The 14,188-nt window shown below is 36.0% G+C and overlaps 2 pseudogenes; one reads left to right on the top strand and one right to left on the bottom strand.

The window, feature by feature from the left end:
• The first annotated feature begins 874 nt into the window (after positions 1–874).
• Positions 875–2,457, top strand: LOC130965954 (polygalacturonase-like; annotated as a pseudogene).
• A 776-nt stretch (positions 2,458–3,233) lies between these two features.
• LOC130970601 (uncharacterized WD repeat-containing protein C17D11.16-like) lies at positions 3,234–9,835 on the bottom strand (annotated as a pseudogene).
• Positions 9,836–14,188: the final 4,353 nt, after the last annotated feature.

Raw genomic sequence — 14,188 nt, 5'->3', positions numbered from 1 at the left:
ATAATAATATTGTCACAACTATTTTTTATAATATCACTTCATATATACTTTTTTATATTATATATTTATATGAATTTATAAAAATAAGTGACTTTATTAAAATAAAAATGGCGATATCTATTTTTTACTTATTGTATTCTAATTATTGTTTAAAGAATATCACTCTATTTTTCTTAAGGTGCGTTAGCATTAGTCATTGCTATTAGTATTTAGAAGTTGCAATGTTGTTATTTCTTATTGATCTTGTAAAAATAAAATATCTAATTTTAAATTAGTTATGTTACAAAAATAAAAAGATGATAAATAAAAATAAAAATGTAAATATTTAAAAATAAAAAATTACACATGTAAAATAAGTAAATAATCATCATTATCAATTTGTTATTTTTTAATAAAAAGAGAAATAGAATAGACCTATGTTAAATAATTTTGCTTTTCTTTTGGTCATGGGACCTATTATTAAAAGATACAATTTTTTTAGAAATAAATTCTAATTATTTTTTTATAGAAAAATTTATTAATAGTGACAATACCTAAATAAAAGACTGGTTTACAAATAGCTTACATCATGGCTAATTAAAATGCTCACAGAAGATATTTGGTAAAGTCCTCAACAGCAAAAATTACAAAGAACATTCCATTAATCATATATAATTAAATTTCTAAAAATGATTATATGAGATAAATAAGTCAAATGTCTCTGCTGGTGCCAGCCTCCTGAACCCACAAACAAAGGTCGCCACAATCCACACCATATAATTTCCCAAATAAATATCGTTCCTAACACATTTGGAAAGCAACTTTTTAGAAGTTCAACCAATACATTAGTTTCTTTCTTGGAAAAAGAAAGGACAAAGTTTGAACAATAATAAACATGGATATGGAGTTGAGCACCACAACGCTTGTTTTATTCATATTGCTGGCTGCGTGTGGCATAACTCAATCTCTTGTCGTTCCTATTGCAAAATATAGTGGGGTACCTAATTCAGATATAACTCAGGTAATGATAACTAGCTAGCTTGGTACATAATATCATTGATAAATTTTGTTTGAACAATGATGTTAGTTGTAGTGCCGTGTGTATATAGGCTCTTACAAATGCATGGAGAGAAGCATGTGTATCACCAACAGCAAGCAAGATTGTGATACCTCGTGGGAATGAGGACAGTGGATTTGAAAGGGCCTTGTAAGGCTCCTATTGAGCTTTATGTTGATGGAACAATTATAGCACCAATGAACCCTCGTGATGTTGGCGATGAATGACAATGGGTTAAGGTTCAATATGTTGATTACTTTACCCTATCTGGCAATGGTGTTTTTGACGGTCAAGGTGCAATAGCTTGGCAACAAAATGATTGTGGAACCAACGTCAATTGTGCTAGGACTCCAATGGTGAATAAAATTTTTCTTTTCCATCCCAGTTATTTTGGTTTTCAATTTCTTAACATTTTACAACCATGCTACGCGTACAAAAAAATCAGCTACTAAATCAGACATTCGTATATAGTAGCTAATTAGCATTTTTTAAATCAATACTGTCTAGATAGTATATAAACTATTTTTGTGTTACTTATTTTCAAACCAAATTTATATATTTATGTCTAAAAGATGAATGAATTGTGTTTGATGATAGAATTTTGGTTTCAACTTCATGAAACATGCAGTTGTTAGGATAATAACATCAAAGGATAGCAAGAACTTTAATGTAAATGAATTGGGGTGCCAAAACTTCACCTTTGATGGGTTCAAGGTCATTGCACCAGGGAACAGCCTAAACACAGATGGCATCCACTTGGGAAGATCAAATGGAGTGAGGATTCTGAACACAGACATAGCAGTTGGAGACGATTGCATCTCGATCGACGACGGAAGCGTGAACACACACATCTACAATGTGAAGTGTGGACCTGGCCATGGCATCAGTGTTGGAAGCCTTGGCAAGTACACCACTGAGGCTCCTGTGGAAGGTCTTATTCTCAAGAAGGTCACTTTAACAAACACTGACAATGGTTTGAGGATCAAGTCTTGGCCTAGTGCTCCTGGAACTTCTCCTATCTCTAATCTTTATTATGAAGACGTTACCATGATTAATATCAGGAACCCTATAATCATTGACCAGGAGATTGCCCTTGGAACCAATGTAATAAACGGGTATATATTATTCATCACTATACATATATACATACATTATTAATTGTTACTAATTGTTTCTGTTTCTGTGCACTTGTTTAGAATCCATCAAAAATAAGGATAAGAAATGTTTCATTCAAGAACATTAGGGGCACCTCATTAACCAAGGAAGGGGTGAACCTCATATGCAGCAGTGTTCTGTCATGTGAGCAGGTCATGTTATGTGATATTGATCTCAAATTCAACGGAGCTTTGGCAGTCGCCGTATGTCGTAATGTCAGGCCAACCATTGCAGGAAGAGCTCTTCCATTCGTAGCTGCTAATTAGAGTCTTTGCTTAATACATGTATATATACAAGTTGTAGTGCTCTTTATGAGTTACGGTACATGCTCCTTCGTACAAGTTGGTTCAAAGATCAATAGTATTTGATTAATTGGAGATGTTTCAAACAACAGCAGAAGAGGCCCGTGCATTGGCAGAAGATACCAACATGGCTGGTGAAAGAGCCAAATTATGTGGACATATAAAAGTCTAAAAATTCCAAAAGAAAGAGAAAATGTCCAAAAGCATCAGCCAACACATAGCTGAAAGAGATGTTAATTTTTTTATTCATTTTTAATACACTTATGTAATTTTGTGTGTGTTATATTTTTTTTCATAATATGATTTATAATTTTAGTTTGACAAACGATAATTCAAACACACACCTAGTATTTCAAAATCAATTTGAAGAAAATTAAAACAAACAACTCGTTTGCTTTACCATTGTAATAAACAGTTGAGTACAACGTTGGCAGTTTGGCTCACAAGTTCGATTACAGAAGACGCTGCAACTCGTTATTCACAACTCACAAGCGCATGACCGCAATTATATTACAAAGGCGAAAAATTGAAACACTCAATGATCAAAACTGTAGAACAAATGTTCATTCAAAACTTATAAGGATGTTACATGAATTATGAGAGAGAACATGCTATCAAACTCTATATATCTACCATCCTTAATATATTACTTTCAACCTGTTTCGCAATAACTATATCTAACTTAAATACTTCTAGCCTACCAGTAACATATGAAGGGGAGACCAGGAAGGCTATTATGACTCAATTATATCACGACCGAGTTCTATTCTTGTTGTAACTTTCATAACGCCGAGAGACAGCAGACTCAGATAAAGTGTCCCAAACCTACAAGGTATGAGTGACAACAGTAAATTTCACAGAAAAATCTATCAAGAACACAAATTTGAATTTCTGTGGCCCTTTTCACTCACTTGCAATTTTCCCTCTGAGCCTCCTATAGCCAACACAAAGGGATTTTCCTCTGAGAACGAAAAAGAAAATATAGCTCCCTGAAAAGTCACATCCAAAAACAGAAGTCAACCATGCTACTTGTATCATGATTCAAACTAGAGAATACCTTTTTCCCGTTAAAATCTCAACAAATAAAAGAAGCAAACTTACACCATTGGAAGCTTTAGATGCCACAACAGATGGTTGATTATTCGATAAATCTCAAAGCTTTACCTACAACAAATAACAGTACTCGAATGAGATGATTTCAAATTCTGCAAGATATAGTATATAGGAATAAGAACACAACAAAATGACTTCACAATTACCATTTTGTCTATCGATCCAGTAGCAAGTAGCTGCAAGAAGGCAACAAAGTACCGTTAAACTAGAGTACACAATAACTTGGTATTTCTCACCAAGATATTGAAAATACATACATTAGGTGCTGAAACGTTATAGGATACTGAGGTAACAACTTTGTCATGTGCATGAAGAGTAAATGTAGAACTTAGATCAGATGTGGATTCAGACTTTGCGGTCCGAACATCAAAACACTTGATAGTACCATCCTCGAGACTCACCTAGAAGCACAATTTAATTATTATTAGTGAAGCTAAAACTATGCATCCATAAAAATACAATTACCAATTCAATCACTGAAACGAGAAATCAAAATTAACCATAACACATCACAAAATAGTGGTAAGTGTGTGGATCCCAGGCCAAGCTCTCGACATCAGCTGTGATTGACCACTTATAACCAGGATGGGATGGCATCCTTCCATCCCTCTGCAAAGTGTAAAGGCATTGAAAGCATTAGAATGTTAGATAACTAAGAAAAAAGACAGACAGAAATTCCAATGTGAACATTTTTAAAGAGAAAGTCTGTTTTGGCACATGAATATTATACAACCAAAATCTACAGTGTAATAAGTATCCATTCCAGATAAAAAAAGAAATGCAAAAATATAGAGTATATAAGAAATATTCTGTCACTACCAGGACCACAGTATGATCAAATGAACCACTAAGAAGAATTTCTCGTTCACGATGATGCCAAGCAACTGCTCGAACCTGTCAAGATAGATGAACAAAGCCATTAGACAACATATTGACTCAAGCAACCTAAATTAATGTTAGTAAGACAAAATATACAATATTAAATGACTTAATTAAGGAAAAAAGTAAAAAATCTTTCCTACCAACGTATAAGTAATATTTCTGAATTTGTACACTATTTAAAAGTAAGGGAAAAAAGAAAAGAAAAGATGATGGACATGAAGAGGGAAAGTCCTCTTTATCAATAAAAGAAGCTCATATTTGTAATAATTAATTGTGTCTGACTGATGCTCCATTGTACTCTCACACTTCTCAGTAGCCACATCCCAAATCTTGACTCGCTTGTCAGCACTGGCACTAGCAAGTACATTCCTGAATATTTTAAGAATGACTGCCATCAGAGGTTTAAAAGAATAGAGTTTCAAAATAAGTAATAAATGAAACCTTTATGTCCCAAAAGGTGCCCAACAGATGAAATAATACCAAAATCCAGTTTTAAATTTAACAAACCTGAGCGCTTTGTTTCAGGCAAGACCAAGTACAGAGTCAGTGTGACTGCCATCTTTGTATTTGATTGATTTCTACAAAACCAATTAACAGAATCAGTAACTGGGTCTATACTCAGAATTGTACTTCAACATAAAAAGATTTACAAACCTTCTTCCCCTTCTTTTTCTCTGAAATGCCACCTAAAACCATGCATGGCTGCACTACATCAATCTGGGAATAAAGAAAGCTTAGAAGGTATTCAATGAAAGTGGCTTTATATTCTGAATGATGTTTCCAACTTTTTAGTGAAATTTATTAACCATATTCACTTACAACATCAAGGTCCCAAATTTTTATTGACGGTTCCATTGAACCAACAGCTAAGAAGTTTCCTGCAATGATAATGAAATAATAATGCGATAGAAAGTAGAGGAAGCATAAGGGGATCAAGTCAAATTTTGAACATGCAAATGAAGACTAGAATTTATAACTTATTTACTAAAACAAACAAGAGCACAAAAAATCAACATATTTAATAAAAAAAAGGGTAAACATACGAGATGCATTGACAAAGGCAATATTCTCCACCTTTCTCTCTTCCTTGAAGGCAGTCAAGCCAAGCTGTGGATAGTAGAAATGTAGGAATTATGATATCATGATGGACATACATGTTCATCTCACTAGTACCGACGTCCTCAAGTATATGAACCTTGTAGTAGAAAAAGATGCAACTCATATAAGTCTACCATTGCATCACATAACATCCATAAAAAAATACATCAGCCAATAAGTGAGGATTTGTTTACCTCGAGAAGACTAAAATCGTCCTCAGTACGAGCACAAACAACGACAGAATCAGTTGGATTAATGATCATGTCTTCGAATTCCTCAGAGTCATCATCATCCTTAACGATGTAAAACAATATAATGTTGTAGAGTCAAAAATGAAGGTCAACAGCAGAATGCAGACAAAGTATTGGAACTTACGTTCTTATATTTGATATTAGGATCCAGGTCGATACTTGGATAATAAAGATCACCAATCTCGAAACTAAATACATCAACTCCTAAGGTCAATAAAAAGATGCAACTTAACATAGACAACACAAGGAGACAGAGCTAGCTAGCTAACCATAGCCATGGCTGATATCATGCTAAGTGATTCGATAGCTAACTCTAACTAAACAGACAGATAACTCCCTGAGATGTTATTGTATACCTTCATCTTCATCATCATAATGTTCCATGTCAAGCTCCTTCAAACCGAGGTCAATATCGTCCAATTTATCAGCCTTCCCGAGAGCATCAGCAACATTGAGTGCTCGTGCAACTTCATCGACGGCGCCACCGGTATCATCCATGCGTTCATCACTTGCTTCTTCCTCATTTTCACTGTCTTCTCCACTGCATAACATACATGTACTGTAAAGTATTTGATAAAATTTTATAATTGGCTAAGTGAGTTTTGAAGAAGAAGAGAAAGACCTGGCGGTGGCAGTGGCGGCGGTGATTATATCTTGAATTTCTTCCTTGGAAGGAGTTTCAACTCGGTGGGTTCCGCCTTTGAAGCACCTATCGGTATCCATGAAATACCTGAAATCATTCTGAGACTCGAAATCAAACGAAAGAATAAAGTGGTGTGTGTGTATGTGTGTAGAATGGTGGTGGCAGCAGCTAGCTTGCAATAGCAGAGAGTAACAAGGAGGAGAAGGAGAACCCTTAGGCATTGTTTGGATATAGGAAAGAAAAGAGAAGTAAAGAAAATGAAAGGAAAGAAAATAGAAGGAAAAGTAGAGTTATTTGTGTGTTGTTTGGATGAAGAGAAAATGAATGGAAAGAAAATAAAAAGAATTTTTTTTGTTTGGATGAGAAGAAAAATTGGAAGAAAGAAAATCATAATGGTATAAAGTTGAGGTAATGACCAAATCAGTACCGAAAGATTGAAACGCTGACATTTTGGTACCTCATTCTCGTATTTGACAAAAAGACACCCGAAAAATTTTAAAAACTGATAAGCGTGTCCAAGTTATTGCCGGACCTAAGTTCTGGTGAGGACAATGCTGACCTGGACACCGGATTTTGCTGACAAAACATGTTTTATTTGGGTTGTAATTTTTAATTAAGTAATTTGTTAGCCTAGGTGAAAATTAAATTAATTGAAATTGATTTGGCCCCAAAATCAGAGCTCTTTGCCCTAATCCCCAATACTGCTATCTTCGTTCACTCGTAGGAGGGGAGCCAAAATTTGGAAGATGCATACAGCAAGGGCTCGTGGAAAAGCTGCAACGGTGAGAAGGTAGTCATCGATGCAAGCCTTAGACGTGGATGGTGCTTCCGGTGTTGTGAGAAAAACTTACGATGGCTGCTGCTTTTGTCCCCTTCCAGTGGTTCCGTTGAAGTCGAAGACAAGTAGCAACCCTGATAGATGGTTTCTACGCTGCCCTATGTGGAAGGTAAGCTTGGAATTTTGATGTATATGTGACGAATTAATGCAATATCCCTTCTTGGTTTGTCGTCTGTGCTTATTCAGTTGTAGTTTTTGATTGTTGTCTGATGTTTGAAATTTTCCTGTTATGCTAGAACACACAAATGCGTTGCGGGTATTTTCAATGGTTGGATGAAATACAAGAGGAATGTGTGGAAGGAGAAGTTTCTTCAGAGAATAGTAATATGCTGGGCAAATCAGAACCAAAATAGAAAAGCAGAATCAATGTCAAATGTGGGGATGGCCAGGAAATTGATAGGATGATGATGGTACTATCTGTGGTGAATGACATGAAGGAGCATCTGAAGAGGGTTGAGTTGTGCTTAATTTTTATGTGTATATTGGTTGGGATAAATGTGGCTTTGATTATGTTTAGTTTGGCTAAGTAGGTAGACAGTGCATAGTATAATTGTATAACAATGACACTTTGAAATTTTGTAATCTTCTCCTCATTGTAATTGAGATGATTTAATATATGCTGTGAACAGATTTGTGAAGAAATTTTTGTCGTCCTGATGTAAGCAAGCTATACAGATTAATAGTAAGCCATGTAATAGATTTGTGAACAGAACCTCAATAAAACACCAGGAGCTATAAAATGAAGTTATAACCATTAACTATTCAGACTAACAAAGTTCAGACCCCAAAATAAGACTAGCAAAATGACACTTATGTTCATAGTAGCTGCAACAGACCCAAAATGACACAAACAAAACACAAAAAGACTTAGTTTGCACTTACATGCCATAATGGCACTTGGGTTTATGTTAACTAAATCATGTCCAAACAGGAGCTAATAACAAGCTAAAAAACCCAAGATCAAAATCAGTTCAGTTGTTGTCATTTGTTGATGGCTTTGATGGTGGTGGTCTGGATGGCTTTTTCTTCTTCAAGGATAGGGTGGGCATGAAGCCAGTGAACCTCCTCTGTGTGGCTGGACCTGCTGCTGTCATGGTCTCCCTAGTCACAGTTGGTGGCCTAAATGGTGTTGCACGTTGGTCCTGAAGATTGGGCCTAACTAATGGACCCTGTGGCATTGACCCAGTCCCACTATATGGGTCTGCAGCATTGGATAGAGGTGCAGGAATTTGGGAGCTAGACCCAAGATCAAGCCTGACAGCCCTAGGTTGAGCAGGGGGTGATGGTGCAGCTGCTGCATTTTGCCTTGGAGTGGTGCTGCCCCTTCCTCTTGGTGGAACTGGGTTGCCCCTTACAAAAGATGGTATGCCCCTCCTCTTTGGTGTTGGTGCCGATTGCGAAGTAGTTGTTGGAGGTGCCAAGTTGGTTGGTGCTGGTATAGTGGCTACATTAGGGGGTGCAGCATTTGTTGTAGTGTTCCCAGAATGTGTTGGACTAACCAAGTTATTCTGCATCAATTTGTCCATTCATGAAAACAGATACAAGAGTTTGGAACAACAAGGTATCATAAATCACATTGTTTACGTGATCAGGCTGACTTTGTGGATGGTTTTGAGTGAGGTCTTCCTCATCTGCAACATGTGCAGCATGTGCAGCCTCCATGGTCTCCTCCCCAGTTAGGTTTTGTTTACCTTGAGAAGACTGAGATCGTTCTCAGTACGAGCACAAACAATGACGGAATCAGTTGGATTAATGAGCATGTCTTCAAGTTCCTCAGAGTCATCATCATCCTTAACAATGTAAAACAATATGATGTTGTAGAGTCACAAATAAAGGTCAATAGCAGAATGCAGACAAAGTATTAGAACTTACGTTCTTATCTTTGATATAAGGATCCAGGTCGTTACTTGGATAATAAAGATCACCAATCCTGGAACTAAATACCTCAACTCCTAAGATCAATAAAATGATGCAAATTAACACAGACAACACAAGGAGACAAAGCTAGCTAGCTAACCATAGCCATGGCTGATATCATGCTAAGTGATTCGATAGCTAACTCTAATTAAAACCGCTAACTAACTAACTAACTAACTAACTAACTATGATAGATAACTCCCTGAGATGTTATTGTATACCTTCATCTTCATCATCATAATGTTCCATGTCAAGCTCCTTCAAACCGAGGGCAATATCGTCCAATTTATCAGCCTTCCCGAGAGCATCAGCAACATTGAGTGCTCGCGCAACTTCATCAACGGCGCCACCGGCATCATTCATGCGTTCATCCCCTGCTTCTTCCTCATTTTCACTGTCTGCTGTACTGCATAACATACATGTATTGTAAAGTATTTGATAAAATTTTATGATTGGCTAAGTGAGTTTTGAAGAAGTAGAGAAAGACCTGGCGGCGACGGTGGTGATTATATCTTGAATTTCTTCCTTGGAAGGAGGTTCAGCTATGGTGGGTTCCGCCTTCAAAGCACCTATCGGTATCCATAAAATAGTTGAAATCATTCTGAGACTCAAAATTAAACGAAAGAAGAAAGTGGTGTGTGTGTGTGTGTAGAATGGTGGTGGCAGCAGCTAGCTAGCAGTAGCAGGGAGTAATGAGGAGGAGAAGGAGAACCCTTAATGGTCCAGTTCGGTGATGGCTTAACGGGCCTTAAAACAAACTCAACCCAGCCCAATAAAGGCCTAAATATTTGGAAGTCCAAATTGATTTGGCACCGAAATTTTTTTTTCCTCTTTTCACTTTTCGTTCCCCGCTCCTTCCTCCCTCTTCCCTCTTCCCCCCTGTGTTGGACTAACCAAGTTATTCTGCATCAATTTTTCCATTCATGAAAACAGATCCAAGAGTTTGGAACAATAAGGTAACATAAATCACATTGTTTACCTGATCAGGCTGACTTTGTGGATGATTTTGAGTGAGGTCTTCCTCATTTGCAACATGTGCAGCATGTGCAGCCTCCATGGTCTCCTCCCAGTTAGCTTCTTGCTCCCTAGCTTCTTCCTCATCAAGATCTAGTTCTTCAGCTCCTCTTCCAGTTCCTTTCTCAAGACAAGTTCTGCTATTATGTCCAACCTTACAAAGAGCACATGAATAAGGTAAATCAGCATTCATCAAATTTACAAATGGCAAATAAAATGTGAAGTAAATAGATATTAACATTACTGATCCTCTTGCAGATTTGGCATGTTATCTGTCCGTATCTTCTCTTGGCCTTATATTGGCTCCCAAAGCTTTGCTCAGTGCTATCCTTTATCCTCTTCTTGGTAGGTCTGCCAATAGGCCTCTTGTATGGAGGGGCAGACATGGCAGCCCTTTGTGATGTTCCCAGTACTCTTGACTCGGCATGCTGCTAATGTGAAACTGGTAAGTCCTATTATATGCCTCGATGGTGAGCTTGTGATGGACATAGTCTTCAGGCTTCTCATTCTTTCTCTGGATTGCTGCAATCCCATGACAGCATGGTAGTCCAGTCAGCTGTCATTTTCTGCATGAGCATGTCCTCTCTCGTGTATTGACTCTCACTCTATGTTGCCACTTTATTACTTCAAACTGGTTGTGCCCATCATCACCACACAATTGTGCTTCCCAGTAGTTAGCTTGTCTTTTTTCTTTCTCTAGCCTACTGACTTGTACAGGAGTTATCTGTCCAGTGTAAGTCATTAGTGAGTCCTTGTGAGTTGCCATTGTCTTCATGATATAGAACCTAAGCTCCTCAAGTATTGTCAAAATGCTCTTTCCCCGCAGACCGACAATTGTTGAATTAAATGACTCACAGTTATTGCTTGTCAAATTATCTACCTTTGGCCATTCTGAAAACCTTGATCTCGACCACTGTTCTTGTTCAAATTTGGACAAATACTCCCATGCTTGTTTGTTGATCCGTTTTACAGCTGCCATTGCATCATTGAACTCTTGATCAGTTGTTGCTTTTGCACATTGCCAAAATGCTGCCTTAAGTTCCTTATCCTTCCATCTCTTGTTCAGATTTCTCCACATATGCATACAACAAAATCTGTGCTTGACCCCCGGCATTACGTCCTGCAATGCTGGTATTAATCCCTGCATTGAATGGTTACCACAATTAATTAGGAGACATTCGAGAAGTTACATCTAGAAACACACAAGAATTCAAATACAATAGTCTTAGTGCACATCACCTTTTGCTGGTCCGACATAAAAACCCAGCCATTTTCATTGTAGTCCCCTATGTCAGTGTGCAATTCCTCCAGAAAGAATCTTCAATTTTCCCTAGTTTCTGCATCAACAACCCCATACGCTATTGGAAAAAGTTGATTGTTCGCGTCCTGACCAACGGCAGTTAGTAATTGCCCTCCAAAGTAGCCTTTCAAAAACGTCTCATCCAAAACTATAAAGGGTATACACCCTGCTTTAAATCCATTTTTGCAAGCAGCCAAACAGATGTACAAGTTCCTAAACCTAGGCAACCCCTCTGGCTATGGAGTAGTCCTCATGTTGGCTCTTGAACCAGGATTAGCCTTCATGATTTCGTTCAGATAGTCTCTAAGCCTTAGGTATTGATCTTTCTCTGCTCCCTCAATAACTTCTTTGGCCTTGTCCATAGCCCTATACATCATCTTCTCATTAACTGATATGTCATACTCCACTTTAAACCACTCCTGTGTCTCCCTCTGCAGCATATTGGGATGGATTCTGAGCTTTGGCACCAGTTCCTCAGCAACCCAAGAACAACTAATAGACTTACTCTTGTTGCTTCTAGGACACGTATGTTCATCCACAAATGTCTTTATCTGAAAGGATGCTGGGTAGTTGGTCCTGGCACAGTAGCACAACCATGGGCAGTCGGGGTCATAGTAAATCACCCTACACCTCTTCTTCTCATTCCTCAGATAGAATACTTGTCTCCCAATTTGTATGTTATACTTCTGCACTGTTGCTTTGAAGTGGTCCATGGTCTCGAACTCCATATTCAACTCCAGAGTTATTTTTCCATATGGCGTGTTGGGATTATGTTGAGGAAATACAGGTTCCTCTTCATCGTCAGATGCAGGAGGGCTATAGAGTTCTTTAGACTCAAATTGGTACATCTCAAGTTCACTTTCACCATCTTCTCTATTCGAGTTAGGCACCTCTACCCTTGGTGCTTGATCCTCCTTTCTAGGTACAATTCTTTGCCCAGACGGTTGAGGCCTTGGATGATTTCTCCTTGTGTTGGTTCTCCCAGTTGTTTGTGTTACATTATCTGTTGCAGAATCATTTGAGATACATGAGAATTGAGGAAGTATCACCATTTTCTGATGATTATACCTTTCTTCAAGGTCTTTTCAAAGATCTGCAGGATCTTTTAATGTGAGATATTCATTTTTCAATTCTTCGTCAAGATGACGACGAAGAAAAATCATGACTTTGGCTTTATCCTTCTGGGATGCATTATTTTCAGCCTTATGGTATCTCCAAGATCTATTGAATCAAGATGAATTTCAGTATCTAGTATCTATGATAAATAATTATTTCCAGATATATCAAGAGCATTGAATTTAAGATGAGAGAGCTTCGACATAATGAAAATTTGTTACCTGAGTCTTCCTAAAAATTTGATCAGAGTCTCATACTGATAATGTGTTGTTAAATAAATAAATAAGGAAGAGGTAACAAATATAAAGTATGAAAATATAATTAGATAGTTCTAGTAGTAATGTTCACTAGAATTACTATATTAATAGATATATTTAATAATATCGCAGTAAAGAATATAAGAGAGAGAATAGTATAAGAGAGAGAGAGAGCGAAGAATATTTAATATGAAAAAGTATATGTTACCAACAACATTTTTGAACAATGTGTGAACAATGTGAATTAATAGAGTTAAAAGAGTAAATTAATCTTAAATTTAATTAGTAGCATTCAATTAGGGTGTAGTGTATTTTTATTTGATTGGTAATTGTTCATATTGTTTAAGATGATCATTATTTACCTAGCACTTCTTATTGTTGTGTAACTATGTGTTACGTACTGAGGTTTAACCTCTATTTATACATGTAAGGAGGCTACCTTTTTCCACTATTATTAAATATAAGGACTTTGGTAACATATATGAAAAAAGTGAGCCACCGATGGTCATTCATTTCATTCTTATCGTAACACTATTAATATAATAATTTTAGTGAACATTACTACTAAAACTATCTAATTATATTTTCATATTTTATATTTGTTACCTCTTTCTTATTTATTCATTTATTTATTTATTTAGTTATTTCACAATAAATTTGATATTTTGATCATCTAATCATTTATATTATCAGATAAATACTAGCACCCTAGAGATATATAATTGCTTATAATAGTTTACGTTGTATTCTTCTGTTAATTTAAGTTTTTTTTTAAATATCGTGATAATTTTTTTATTTTCATTCTATATCTTTTGCTATATTATTATTATTATTATTATTATTATTATTATTATTATTATTATTATTATTATTATCGTGTATAGTAAGCTTTTTATATGAGTGATATGATAGTCACAAAAAAAAATAAGTGATATGATTATTTTCTTCTTCTGTTAATTTAAGTTTTTTTTTTAAAATATCATGATAATTTTTTTATTTTCATTTTATATCTTTTGCTATATTATTATTATTATTATTATTATTATTATTATTATTATTATTATTATTATTATTATTATTATTATTATTATCGTGTATAGTAAGCTTTTTATATGAGTGATATGATAGTCACAAAAAAAAAAGAGTGATATGATTATTTTCTTTGACAAAAAAGGTTTTGGTTATGATGATTTAAGTTCAACACATAAATACTGCTTGCCAATGAGCTTTGGTTGCTCAAGTTGCATTATGGGGTCTTCCTCCTTA

This window comes from Arachis stenosperma, chromosome 3 (assembly GCF_014773155.1).
Source record: "Arachis stenosperma cultivar V10309 chromosome 3, arast.V10309.gnm1.PFL2, whole genome shotgun sequence".
In the NCBI taxonomy this organism is placed as follows: domain Eukaryota; kingdom Viridiplantae; phylum Streptophyta; class Magnoliopsida; order Fabales; family Fabaceae; genus Arachis; species Arachis stenosperma.
Note: the sequence above shows the minus strand (reverse complement) of the source record. Positions and strands in the feature narration are given on the sequence as shown.